The sequence below is a fragment of the Microtus pennsylvanicus genome, chromosome 9, assembly GCF_037038515.1.
Source record: "Microtus pennsylvanicus isolate mMicPen1 chromosome 9, mMicPen1.hap1, whole genome shotgun sequence".
Classification (NCBI taxonomy): domain Eukaryota; kingdom Metazoa; phylum Chordata; class Mammalia; order Rodentia; family Cricetidae; genus Microtus; species Microtus pennsylvanicus.
Window position 1 is genome coordinate 106,649,708 of NC_134587.1, and position 14,440 is coordinate 106,664,147.

At 43.4% G+C, this 14,440-nt stretch overlaps 2 long non-coding RNA genes across 3 annotated transcripts in view; one reads left to right on the plus strand and one right to left on the minus strand.

The window, feature by feature from the left end:
• The window catches only part of LOC142857898 (uncharacterized), a 78,163-nt gene that overhangs the window by 13,950 nt on the left and 49,773 nt on the right, over positions 1–14,440 (plus strand). The window contains exon 3 of one of the 2 annotated variants that reach the window (XR_012911884.1): positions 8,722–8,819. The exons of the other annotated variant lie outside the window; for it this stretch is intronic. This is a non-coding gene — a long non-coding RNA (uncharacterized LOC142857898). Of the gene's footprint in view, positions 1–8,721; positions 8,820–14,440 lie in introns of those variants that run through there. 2 annotated transcript variants of the gene reach the window in all.
• Positions 1–14,440, minus strand: part of LOC142857899 (uncharacterized) — a 69,885-nt gene that overhangs the window by 5,587 nt on the left and 49,858 nt on the right. The gene's annotated exons all lie outside the window — the stretch shown is intronic.

The following is a 14,440-nucleotide window of genomic DNA, read 5'->3' on the forward strand; positions in this document are numbered from 1 at the left end:
TGGCACAATAGGTGGGGTCATGACAGGGAATTTCAGCAGCTCTGGCAGAAAGTCCCACACTGAAGGTAATCATTACTTTCCTTCAGCCAAGGCTACTTTTGGCCCCTAAGAGAGCAATTAATACAACCGCATTTTATGTTCAGAGCTAAGGTCATGAGCCTCTGTGCTTTCTCTTTCAGACGTAATTGACAAGGCCAATAAATGTAGCTTCTGTCTGAGCGCCTCTTGTCTTCTCAGGTTAAAGGGCTATTTGGTCTGAGGTGCAGTGATTAGAGGAAGTTGATTAAATCAATGGAGGTTCACATTTCTCCTCTAAACTGTAATCCTTGTGCTCCTGTGGTCTTCCTTTCCCTGATCTTCTAGCTCCTGGCAGCAAGTGTGGCTTCCCAGGGTTCTGAGAAGGAGGCAGTTGTGGTCTCCACGTGATATGTCCCCTTTTGGCTCCTGTGTTTGAACACTCGGACTGCAGTTGCCAGTACTGTGTTGGAAGTTGGAACCTTCAGGGGTGGAGCCTCACTGCAGGGCCATCCCATGCGGATGGGCCTTAAGGTTTAACCTGATTCTACTTTCTAGGCACTGCTGGCTTTCTGATTTTGGAATCAGTGTGACGGGGTGTTCCACATACGTGTCCCCATGGGGCTACTACTGCATGCCTTCCCCAACATGCAGATTATATCTGCTCGGACTTTAAACCCAAATAAACCTTCATTCCCTTAAGCTGCCCCTTGTCAGACATTGCCATTACAGGTAAGCGGTATGGAAACTGTATGTTTTTTTGTCTCTTCCATCTCCCTCTTTTCTATATACGTATTCATTCTTTGCTTATTCTTGTCATAGGGACTATTTTTTCCTACGTCAATTTTTTCATTGACTTTCTGAATTTTTTTATCTTTCTGATTTTCCTCCTTGTGTGGCATTCATGTCCTTAATCTTCCACTGTCCTCCACACACATGTCCTAGTAAAAGAAAACAGTGGCTTTTTGTGGTAAAGTCCTCAATAAAGTCTGTCATATTCTCTTAAAATGAGTCAGAACACAAGAGGGCTTCTTAGGAGGGCCTCGGCAATCTTGGGGCAATTTCTATTTATTGGTTCTTTAAATGAATTCATATTGCAAATTAGACTCCACTGAGCTATACAAAGTCTGTGAGTCTCCATGGCCCAGCTTCTCCCTTGAGGAGGGGTGGCCCATTCTGCTCTGATGAAGTCATTGAGGAAAGCATTTTGAGGTATAAATTTTATACTCACTACAAGATAGCCCACAATCCCTCCTTGTCACATCTTTGAGCAAAGCCCAGGGTGCCACCCTGGCAAAGCTTGTGCATCAGCTGAGTGTGTTCCCTCACAAATGTCTCAAGCTAGACAACGCGCTGCCCTGTTTCTGTGTGCAGACTGCAGTCGCTTGGCTACTGCTCTCATCTGTCAGCAATCCTTCTTCCTCTTCTTCTCTTCCCCTTCCTCCCTGCTTGTGGAACTACTTTCCTAGGAACTGCTAATAACCTCTTCAAATTGCGCTTTCTGCTTTCTTACAAATTAAAAAAAGACACTCATGCAAATACTAAACAGGGGAAAGAGAAGCTTAACTTACAAAATAAGACAGGAGCCTGAGTTGAGTGCAGAAAGCTCCAGAAACCCCAGAATTCATCACAGTCCCTGTGGTCTAGAAGAAAAGGAATCTCAAACCCTAGCTAAGGAGTTGAGCTTTTTATGTTTTCTTTCATTTTTTGCTGATTACATTCCTTGGTAAACAAAGTTTACTCCCAACAAACTGAGCATATTTTAGAGGAAGTAAACATACTGGTTACATTGGCTCCAAACGACCCTTGTTTTTTCTTTTAGTAGATTCAACTTGTAGACAAGTGGGGACATATCTAGTAGTCTCTGAAGAAGTGGCTGTTTCCTCACATGTCTGAATTGTCGAGAGGATCTTCCTGGACTCTGGGCTTCTTTTGTATCTCTGTGTTTTTAGAGTGTTGCAAAGGTTAGCACTGGCCTGAACTGATTTAAAATGGAAGGGCTTTGCTTGGGAAAGGTTGGCTATGTTGGTGGTACTCTGTATTATTTACTCTGTCCTTCAGTCTCTCAAATATTTCTATCACTTACAACCAAACAAAAATTCGTTATTTATTCCTTTGCGTTTGGTTTTGTTTCCCATCTATTTTTTGAGGTAAAGCACTCACTGGTTATTGTGAAAGTTACATTAGCCCAGCTCATCAGATGACTCCAGCCTCTGAAACTATGGACACGCCTCCTTAGGCATAATCTACAATGTCAACAGTGTAGATGCGGTGTCTTTTGCGCAGGATCTAATGTTTCTCTAGGAATTAAAGGCAAACAGTAATGAACTGAACTAAAGATTTATTTTTTCAGTGTTGATGGCTAAGTAGTCCCAACATGTTCCATGTGACTGAATAGGAGACCAGAGGGCACACACAAAAATATATGACCCTTAGTGGTTTCTGTCTTCCTTAATTTATCCTGCTCTTACCACAATCAGTAGTAAGTAACAAGTATGTTCCTGGAACTTTACGTTTTGTCAAATTTGCCTGGAAGATGTGTTACGGTGCATATTGCTAGGCCTTCCTTCCAGTTTCGGACAGTCTGATCCAGGAAAGCCCAGAGATTTGCATTTAACAAGCTGCCAGGTGCTGCTGCTGGTGTCGACAGTGCTCTGAGGAACGACGGTTCTAATTATAGCCCTGCACGGCAATGAGCACACACAGTGCTTCAAATCAGCTTCTAATTTTACTCTGCATTGTGCAAGAGAAACAGAAAGATTACTCTGGGATTTGCAATTTTGATGAAGAACACATATCGAGAAAGATGTTATTTTTAAGAAACCTAATATATTAGCTTCTAAGGGTAGCACGTGCAAATCAGCAGAGCCTGGGTTGCTTGAAGGTGATCTCCAGCCAGCGTTGCTTTGGCTGATGGAAGAACAGTGTGTGAGTTAGGCTATTCTTCAGGCTGGATACATTACATATAAAACCTGTTGAATCTACAAGCCTGTTGTAAGGTCCATTGGAATGGTCTGCTTAACAGTTTGAGTCTAATTAGCTGTCATTCACACAGTTCAAAGTTGATGCATCCGAACGATGTGTCCTTCCGCAGTCAGACCACAAGACAGGCAGTATCCTCCTTTGAAAGTTCTGCCTCTAGAATAGAACATCCACCAGGATTCCTCGAATTGCTAATCGTCTAGAACATGTTTTTCATGACTTAGCTTGACTTTTCTCCCCTTATCTGTTAGGTATTTATGGGTTTGAAACATCCTTAAGGTGTTTGCCTTTTCTTTTAATTTTTTTCCGTATGATGTCACATCTGAATACAGATGAGGGATCAAGGAACTGTCACAAGCACAAGTTCAGATCCTACAGAAATAAACAACAAGGGCTCAGGTGATGGTTTGTGGGTAGAGCATTGGCATACAAGTGTGAGTTCCTGAGCTCGGATCCCTAGAGCCCTTATAAGACTGGACATGGTGTTGTATCTATAATCATAGTGTTTCTACAGCAAGGAGGGAGGAGGAAGGAGAATCACAGGAGCTCAAAGGCTAACCAGCCTGAGGTATCTAGTGGCAATCAGGAAACACAGTCTCAAACAGGAAGAAGACTAGGACAACACCCAAGGGTGTCCTTAGTCCACCACAGCCACACTGACACTCACACACAAATAGGCACCGACAAACATGCACATGGAAGACAGAGATAGAGACAGAGGCACAGCCACACTGACACACACAAACAGGCACCCACAAACATGCACATGGAAGACAGAGATAGAGACAGAGGCACAGCCACACTGACACTCACACACAAATAGGCACCCACAAACATGCACATGGAAGACAGAGATAGAGACAGAGGCACAGCCACACTGACACTCACACACAAATAGGCACCGACAAACATGCACATGGAAGACAGAGATAGAGACAGAGGCACAGCCACACTGACACTCACACACAAATAGGCACCGACAAACATGCACATGGAAGACAGAGATAGAGACAGAGGCACAGCCACACTGACACACACAAACAGGCACCCACAAACATGCACATGGAAGACAGAGATAGAGACAGAGGCACAGCCACACTGACACTCACACACAAATAGGCACCGACAAACATGCACATGGAAGACAGAGATAGAGACAGAGGCACAGCCACACTGACACTCACACACAAATAGGCACCCACAAACATGCACATGGAAGACAGAGATAGAGACAGAGGCACAGCCACACTGACACACACAAACAGGCACCCACAAACATGCACATGGAAGACAGAGATAGAGACAGAGGCACAGCCACACTGACACTCACACACAAATAGGCACCGACAAACATGCACATGGAAGACAGAGATAGAGACAGAGGCACAGCCACACTGACACTCACACACAAATAGGCACCCACAAACATGCACATGGAAGACAGAGATAGAGACAGAGGCACAGCCACACTGACACTCACACACAAATAGGCACCCACAAACATGCACATGGAAGACAGAGATAGAGACAGAGGCAGAAAGAGACTACTGCAGAATCACTGTGCTTGCACCAGTGGGTGTGACTGTGGAGGACAGCCCCACAGGGACTTGGAGTGTGAGGCAGAAGGAAGACGAGTCACACTAACATAGGGAAGAGGAACTTTAGCACTGTCTGTGGCCCGTGCTGTGCAGAGCTGATGAAGAAATGTGGGACTAGTTTGAACATTGAGCGCACAGCAGCACAAGTGCCTACATATTATTTTTGCCTTCCAAACCTCCGGTCTCATGCAGCATGACACAAATCCAAAGGTTGCGTGATCACCATTGCTTAGCCCACGTTTTAGGTGAACAAACTGGCCTGGCAAACAAACCAGGAAAGGAAAACTTAGTTCTGGTTATCTGTCCTTTTCTTTCTTGGCTACTTTGTCTGGGTTCTGTCTCTTGGGTTTTCAAGTGGGAACGGGGCACAAAGACAGATATTGCCATTGGGAAGGAGGTGGAAGCACTGGGGAATCTTTTTAACATTGCCTTCTTTCTTCATTTTTTTATCTGTCTTTTTAAACCAACACACACACACGCCATAAAACTTCATCCGACCAACCTTGCTGTCTTCATAACTCATAGAATAGCACTGTGGGCAGCCATTCCCAGGTCAGATAATCTTGAACTGTATGCATGAATAAGTCGGGCTGAGCACACAGCCTGTGAGCACGTATTCGGAGCACGTACTCATTCATTTCTCTCTGCTGTTAACTGTGGAGACAACGTATCAGCTTTTAAAGTTACTGCCTTGACCCCCCCCCCCCCGAGAATGACGGCTATCACTTGGAGTTGTGGGTAAAATAAGCCCTCTCTCCTCAGGGTGTTTTATACAACAAGCACGAAACGCTCCCCATCTCATTCCTACTGTCCTCTGTGAAATACTGCAAAAGATGAATGGTCTACCCACACTACATGCAAAATCAACAAGAAAATGGGATTCTAAACATTATTTCCATTTTGGACTATGAATAAAGACTCTTTATGATAATAGATGATATAGGATTTGCCTCATATTTTTAGTAGATACTAAATTATTAACGGTCCCTTCTCCTACCAATTCAATATCGTAAAAACTGACAATGTATTTTCATACTTGTCCTCAATCTGATGGATTATTATGTATATTTATTAAAAACAGAATTTACTGAGCCTGACAAAATGGTAAATTGTTTTTTCTTATAAGCTGGTAAGGCTTTTAAAGTATATATATATATGTTTTTTTGAGACAGGATTTCTCTGTGTTGCTTTGGATCCTGTCCTGAAACTAACTCTTGTAGACCAGGCTGGCCTAGAACTCACAGAGATCTGCCTGTCTTTGCCTCACAAGTGCAAGGATTAAAGATGTGTGCCACCACTGCCCACTGCCCAGCACATATATTTTAAAGTGTGTGTGTGTGTATATATATATATATATATATCATATAGAGAGAGATGTATACATGTGTGTGTAAACATCCTTTGAAAGTATGTAGACTGAAAGACTGAAAACTAGGTAGCAAAACAAATAGAAAACAGAATAAATATAATTATTAACAAGCTCTTCACGGGTATATAATATTATAAGCTTGACATAGAAAATGCAAGTTAAAGAAATATCTTTTTTCTTAATACTGAATATTTGGAGGCCTATAAATATCCCCTAAAGAACCCAACTGGTCGTGACCCCCTCCACAGCCGTGTCCTGGGTTGACGTCATGTCTAACAGTGAATCTGAGATGTGATGGCTCAGGAGACTGAACAGGAACGCAGTTCTGTTCTGCTCTGGAGTGAACGCTGTAGGGTGTGACACATCTCTAGAGACTCCGCGTAGTACATGCTCCATGAAGCACTCCTTAGCGCCTCCCACTCCTGTGATGTGGTAATGGCATCCTTCACACCCTGACAGGAAAGGACCTCCAGTTTACACATGGAGTTGCGGAGTAAGAGTCTTTGGTTAAGATCCCACAGAACCTGGCATTCTGGGTGGTGACAGCGGACCCAAGAGAATTCATCACCGGCTTTACAGGAGATGTTACAGAGAAGCCATGTCAGGTGAGAGGACCCAGGCACTGTGGCTGTTGGGGTCCAGATCCTGGCATCTTGCTGACCTGCTTGAGGGATAGCTGCTGTATCAACCTTTCTCCACAGTGCCTGCATGATTCCTCACGTTAAGTGTAGTGTGTCCGAATGAGACAGAATGGTGGGATACATTAAGCCATAGTTTCCAATAGAAAAAAAAATGAGAGGAGTGTGAGATACTGAGCCTGTTTTTCTGTCTGGGAGAAAGAACGCAAAGTCACTGAACTACATACTGATTGATTTAAATGTACCTTTTTATCCACAGGCTCATCTGCGTTCATTGGTTTGATGATTCCTTCAGAAGAATAGATACAGATTTTTGTTTTTCCTTTAGACTTTGAGGAAGGCAAAAACAAGGAGACAGTCTGGTGGTGAGGGTTCAGAGAAGGGACTAGGTTAATTGGGACATGCTGAATCCTTAGACTTGCATGCTACTTCTATTTATCAGTGATACAGATTACAGTAGAAATATGGAGGGTCGATTTCATTTCAATGTACTGGTTATCGAGAACATCACAAACGTAAGCTGAGATACCTGCTGTTTGCCAGAACGTCACAAAATATGTAGACAAGAGAGGCCTTTTTCTTGCCTGTGAATTTCGGGGAATACCACAAAATTTCACCATGTGAGGGAAGTCTCACTTTGATAAATGTCATGTTTGTTTAAGGGGTAGAACCCCTCTGAAATCACTGTTATTTAGCTTAGTAACTATAGTTGTGGGGCTTCCATTAGCCCCCTGTGCCAGCTTTGTGTCTCCCTGGCCTTACTTGGTTCCACTAACGTGCTCTCCTAGTGAGTGAGACTGGTGGGGAAAGAGAAGTGGTCTGGGAGGAGGTGACAGAAACATAGTTCTCAGAGCAGAGGCCAGAGAAACCAGGCTGGAATGGTTTCCATTTGTACCGGGGACATGTGGTGTGCAATTAGGTCAAGAATAAGCAGTTCACGGAATCTTTGAAAATTAGATAAATCCTATACTTTCAAAAATGTGACTAGGACATCTAATCGTGTCTTTAGTTAATATTGCCAATAGTTTGAATGATGGCTCCCCAAAGATATGCCACATCCTTATCAATAGAACCTATCATGGGTATATGTGTGCGCATGTGTATGTATGTGTATGCATGTGTGTGTCTGTGTGTATCTGTGTGTGTGCGTGTTCTCTTGTGTACAAAGCCAGAGGCCAGCCTGAGGTGTTGTCCTCAGGAACACCAGCCACTTCCTTTGAAGTAGGCTGTCACTAGCCTGGAGCATCATCTGATGTTTTGGGTCTCAGATTGGCAAGTTTGCCCTGTTGCGCTCCATACGCACTTGCTCCAATTACAATAAGTTCTTTTTATTGATTTGTTTCTCTGGAGAATCCTGACTCCACTCACTCTGGTCTTGGATGCCTGCTACCCACACCCAGCCGGCAGGCAATCGATGATATTCACATCCTGGTCTCAGAGCAATGTTGATCAGGATTAGCTCAGTGCTGTGGCTGCCAAGGAAAGGGGGAAATGGACGTGGGTTAAGTGTGGGGCAGTTCAGAACGGAAAGACCAGAGCTGATGGACAAATTTTTATGTAGAAGGTGGATTCTGAACTCTTTTTATCAATGAAAATATGCCTGAAAGTCATTTAATAAAGTTTCCATAACAGCATCAGCTTCTATTTAGATTAAGATCGATCTTACTGCACATAGTATAAAGATTTATTTAATAAAATTATAGTAATTGAATTAATAGCTATATGAAATATTTGCATGCGAGGCACTATAATAAATATATTTCTCTGGATATTTTCTTCATAAATATTAGATAAAAGTGCAGTGATATGCACTGATTTACACCAAGGAGTCCAAATGCATATCCAATGGATGTAGGCATGGCTACCAGCTACTCCAGCGGGGCTCTAAGGATTAAGTGCTCTGGCCTGCCACAATGAATTGCACACATTCCATATAATCCCAGTTGTTGTGAGAGCAACACTGGCCTTGTGGTCAAGCCAAAGCCACTCATGGGCAAGTAAACCAACTCCCTGACTCCAACAGTAAAGATTGTTTCTGTCTTCTTAGAAGGAGAAAAGCTCAGTTCTATCAGGTTCTTCCAACAGCCTGCTCTAAATTTTCCACTGCCCTTTTCCCCAGGACCAGACCTGAGAAGGAAGTTAAACACAGAGGTAAACTCAGGAGGTCACAGACTGAACATGAATCTGGCCTGGGAGGAGTCGGAGGCGTTCAGCTTTCCTCTGGTAGGAAATTCTACTCTCTGCATCTTGCTGAGCATTTTGGGACATTAAAGAGGCCTGTCTTCATTTTGTCACAAATCCAGGGCTGTCATGGGAGGGGGAACCAAAAGCACAAGTGATACGAAATGAAAAACTCATGATGGTCACAGCAGGCCAGGGAGCATCTCCCAACCCTGGGCCTGTAATAGGAGGAATAAGGTCAAGGTCAGCAGGAGGAGTGGGCTGTAGAATCCACTCCACGTCTTCTCCTGGTTGGCTCTTGCCACTGGCTGGCCAGAGATGGATGTTTGGGCTGGGTGATGGCTCTCTAGACAAAAGTGAAGCATTTCCACTTTCGTGACTTATGTGATGAAGGGCTCTGTGTTCCAGTCTGAGCTTTGATGGCGTCCTTCAGGGTTCACCATTCTTGTGTTTCTCCAATTAAAGAACCCAATGAGGCACTGAACTCCAAGGAACTAGAGATTGCTTGATCTCCCAACACCCAAAGGAGAGAGAAAACAGAACCTACCAATGTAAATGGCCAACAAGTCAGCAATGGCCAGACCTCTATACAGCTTTGTTACCAAGCTCTCTGGCTACCAGGGCCAGGGACCAGTGCAGCAGATCAGCAGCAAGAAAGGAATCTTTAAACCCCATAGAAATTCAGGTTGCACATCTAAGAGACAGGTAGGGCTAAGTTCTATGTCCAAGTCTGCCTTAAAATTGTCTTGTGGCCATTGGCAGGTGCAATAACTCCTCTAGCCTCAGCTTTCTCAAGGTAAATGATATTGCTGTGAAAAATGACCATGTTGACCATCCCTGAAACCAGATGTATGGATCTTGTACAGCTTTGATTCCTAGAACCTAATGCTGTGTCACTGTGGGTTCCAAGTCTCTACTGATGCTGGTATCGCCTCCAGGACATCAGAGCATTGGGCATCTGGAATTCAGACAGGGCTATAATGGGCAGGAAATTTACACACTCCACTAATAAAGCAGGATATTATATTCTTCAAAATCCCTTTCAATTTAGAGCTTCTACAAGACACAATACAACTAAAACATAAGCATAGAAGGAGCGACGGGCTGCATCCTGCCACCTGGCTCCCGGCCACAGGGTAGCTTTACGCAAAATAATTACACGGAAACTGTATTCTTTTAAACACTGCCTGGCTCATTAGTTTCAGTCTCTTATTGGCTAATTCTTATATCTTGCTTTAACCAATATTTAGTAATATGTGTAGCACCACAAGGTGGTGGCTTACCAGGAAGATTTTAACCTGTGTCCATCTCGGACAGGAGAGCTATGGCATCTGCCTCACTTCCCTTCTTCCTATCATTCTGTTCTGTCTACTCCACTTATCTATGTTCTGACCTATCAGGCCAAGCAGTTTCTTTATTAATTAACCAATGAAAGCAACACATAGAAAGAAGACCCACCTACATCACATAAGAGTAGGCTTAGCCAGGCAGTGATGGCACACACCTTTAATCTCAGATCTCTGGAGGCAGAGGCAGGCAGATGGAAGTTGGGGACCATACTACTGTAGTTATACAGAGAAACCCTATCTTGAAAAAAACCAATTAAAAAAAAGAGTAGGTTTACTAGATTCAATTTGGTACCCCTAACCTCATCTCTTTCTTTGCAACTCAATATTCTTCATTATATAGTATGAAAATGAACTGGTTTTTAATGAGAAATTCAGCTCTTATTGGAGATGACTGTATTTTGATTAGGGACTTTAAATAATTGAATTATTTGGGTGATAGTGCTTGTGTTATTATATTATTGAAGAAGTATGTCGTCCTAGTTTAGCACTGGGTAAGCAGTAATTCGTTTACCACATGAACGTATTACTTGGAGAAGACAGTCAGCATGTGGCTGGTCTTCTCTTTAGTCCTTGCAACACACAGAGCAGCTAGTCATGACTCTGTGATAATACTGTTTTCTCAGTTCTGAGCAATGCTGTTATTTATTCCTCCTTTGGGAGATTTCCACAGCTGAAGAGAGTTCCCCGGCAGTTGGCACTAAGTGTGTTGACTTCATCTACTTCATTTGCTTTTGTTTATATTGCTTTGCAACAGTCTAAGTTATTCACCCTTTCCCTGGAAAATAAGCACTATATTTATGGGAAGGCAGCTGTGACCTCCCTTCCTGACGAGGACTAGGAATTCTTCTGAATGTGTGCATCCCAGCTGCACTGCAAACGCTTCTGGGATGGTATTGCATCATCCCCCATGAACTTTCCCACTCTTTCTAGAATCATTTCCGAGTTATCTACACCATGACAAACGTGTTGCCTATCCACGACAGTCTCGTGTCCTGGTTGACATTCCTCTGTTGATGTGATCATATGGAGTCTGGGTTGCTTCTTGACTCCCTGTCTTTGACATTTTGAAAATTCATATTTCATATTTTCTCAGTTAAAGAGGGTTCTTTTCATCTACCATATTGAGGAACAGAGAAGATGAAACATTTGGAGCAATCTTAGTACATATCACATATTTCATATTTTCTCAGTTAAAGATGGTTCCTTTCATCAACCATAGTGAGGAGCAGAGAAGACGAAACTTTTGGATCAATCTTAGTACATCTCTCACTGCTGTGGTCAAATAACCAGAACAAGCAAATTGAGGAAGGAGAGATGTACTTTGGCTCCTGGTGTCAGGTGAGCCCTTCCATCATGGTAGGACAGGCATTGTGACTGAGGTAGCTTATGCTGGTGGGAGCTTATGGTGGGATTTATTTTATTCTTGGCAGATCAGGAAGCAGATAGTTCAGGTGGGAACCATAAGTGAATAGCACCTTTAACACCTACCCATTAACCACTTCTGCTAGGTACATACCAGGGTATCAGAGATTCCACAGCCTCCCCAAAAAACCAACACCAACATCTGGAAGCCAAGGGTTCAACCACATGAGTGAGCCTATCAGAGACATTTCACACTCAAGTCGTCCACACAATAGGCACACAATTGAGGAAGATAGGGATGCCAGAAGAAGACAGGGGAAGTCCAGTCTTCATTATAGTGCAGCAGACCCCTGGAGGAAAGCAAGATCTTCAAAGGTTATGGTAAAATGCCTCCTCCACTCTGAAAGACATTCTTAAACACGGGAAATCAAAACATGCCCACACACGGTACATCCAGTGGTATACAAAGAACACCTTGGCACGGAAGGGGAGCTGAGATATGGGGGACAGAGCCTGGAATGTTGGTTTAGGGTTAACATAAGGGGAGAACTGACTGCGGGGCTCATAAAACTGCCTCTTCACACTGAGAGAACTCTTCCAAGACCCTGAGGACACTCTCAGCAATGTGTTTACACGGTCGGCTGTTCTCGTAAAATATGCTGAAAAATATTTACAAAATTCTAAGGACTTTTGTTGAGATCTTTGTCTCTAGTCCCTCCCTTACCATCCCTCTTCTCTCTCTTGTGTAAGTACATTCAGACTGTGATGAGAACTCCGTGGCTCCACACGAGGGAAGCAGAGTCAGGGAAAACATTCCTGGGTTGAGTGGGTTAGTGAAGACATTCATAGCCATTTGTGAATAGGGTTAAGTCATTTCTCTTCCAGTGTGCACATAAATCCCCAATTCCCCTTGTTCTGTTCCCTGCTCTTCTTTCTGTGATGCATAGGCATAGAGCCGGAGCTCAACACTGATAAGGTCGTGTTCTGCAGGGCAGCACTGGTATGGCTGGATGATGTAGAAGAAACTAGGATTCACCACGTAGAGACAGAAACTCCTCAGTGGGAAATTTTTGCTGTGATCTAACATGTAAAATGATAGATAGCTCTATATATTAATTCACCTGCTCAGGATGGAAGTGTTGAACTCAGGAGGTCATTCAGTAGAGAAACATTTGGCTCTCGTATCAGGCCCTGGATTTGATGATGGCACTGCCAGCATCCCACCTATCCACCCCCGCCCAAGAAAGGAGTCAATAGCAGAGTGCAGTGAGAAAAGACTGAAGAGAGGCTAGAGAAAGGCTCAGGCTCAAGCCTAAGGACCAGAGTTCAGCATCCCGTGCATGCCTGCAACCCAGCCCCGAGGAGAGTGGAGCTAGGAGCATCACTGGGACTTACTGGCTGTCAGCCTAGTGGCAAAACAGAAACTTCAGGTTCAGCGGGGCCCTCGCCTCCAAAGGAATAAGGCAGAGAGTGATGGAGGAGGAAGCAAAGGCTGCTCTGGGCTCTGAGCACACGTGCAGGCGAGCATTGCAGGAACATACACATGTACATATACCACACCAACATTTATCACACACTCAAATGCATATACTCAAGGACACACAAAGAGAATAAATCAAACAAATCCCATCTTTAAAGTAATAGAAGCACTGCACAGCATCTTTGCCGATAGGAATGGGTGGGCAAATGGTCAGACTTCATGGGTGACACTCAACACAAACCTACCCCAAAGCTAGAGGGTCTGACTATGTGAAAATGGATGCACTTGATGCAGCTTTGTAGTCTCACGGGTCCTGGGCTATCTTGATTCTACTTATTCTATAAGTCTCCTGTATATTGTCTGCTGCCTCCAGAGGAAGCAACTTGAAAAACAGCCATTGACAATGATGAATTAGGGATAAAATCCTTGAATTCATTAACTAATAATTGGTCATTAACTAACAACTGGTGTAGGATGAACAAAATTTGAATAAATGCTCACACAGCATTTGAATTGCTCCTATGTGCACCTTAAATTTGAGTTACTGGGATGCATGTTTATTCTTTATATTAAAATTCCAAATGTGATACTCAAGAAGTATCCCACAAGATTTCCAAACTATAAACTGAATAAAAGAAGACTGGAAGTTGGGAAAAAAAGCTTTTCTACATATGACTATAGAAATACGAGAGACATATGAAGAGAATGCACAGGAGAAATTAAAAAGGGTTACAAAGCAGGAGAGAAAAAGAAAAAACATGAAAATAATAGTAAAAGGTATTTTGAAAGTTTTGTTTGCATGCATGTATGTGCACCTACATGAGTTTGTGTGTACCGCGTTCATGCAGGATCCACTGGAACTGGAGTTGTGGTTGCTGAGGGTCTTCAGGTGAACACTGGGAACCAAACTCAGGTCCTCTGCAAGAGCAGTAAGCTCCTACCTTCTGCATTAGCTCCGAAGCCCCCAAAGACATCTTACATGAGTAGTACACAAAACCCAACAGCAGCTTTAGGCTGATGTAGTCACCGATAAATATTGTCCTCCATAGAGATTTTTCAAATTTCTACAATTTTTGCACAAGTCTACAAAGAGTACAGCAGATACTCCTCAGGTGCTGGTTGCTGGGCATTTTGCTTTACAAACGCAACCCCTGCTCATGATTTTTAGCTTTTGATAGTGGAAAACTCACTTGTCTGTGACTCTCTCAAGTAAACTCAACCATAGCGCAACAGAATTAACTTTGAAATGGGAACAGAAAAGCCACAGCTCTCTTCCAGGGCGTGAGTCATCGCATTCCCTGGTCTCTTCCAAAAAAAAATCTGCCTTCTCAGGTCTGGGAGGCAGATCTGCATCAGTTAGCATGATTGTTTAGAACTGGCTCTTCTTTAGGAATACTGGCACAAAGCACATTAGAATTTACTACATTCAAACACAGAGAAAGAAACAAGGGTAGGATGGGGTCCTG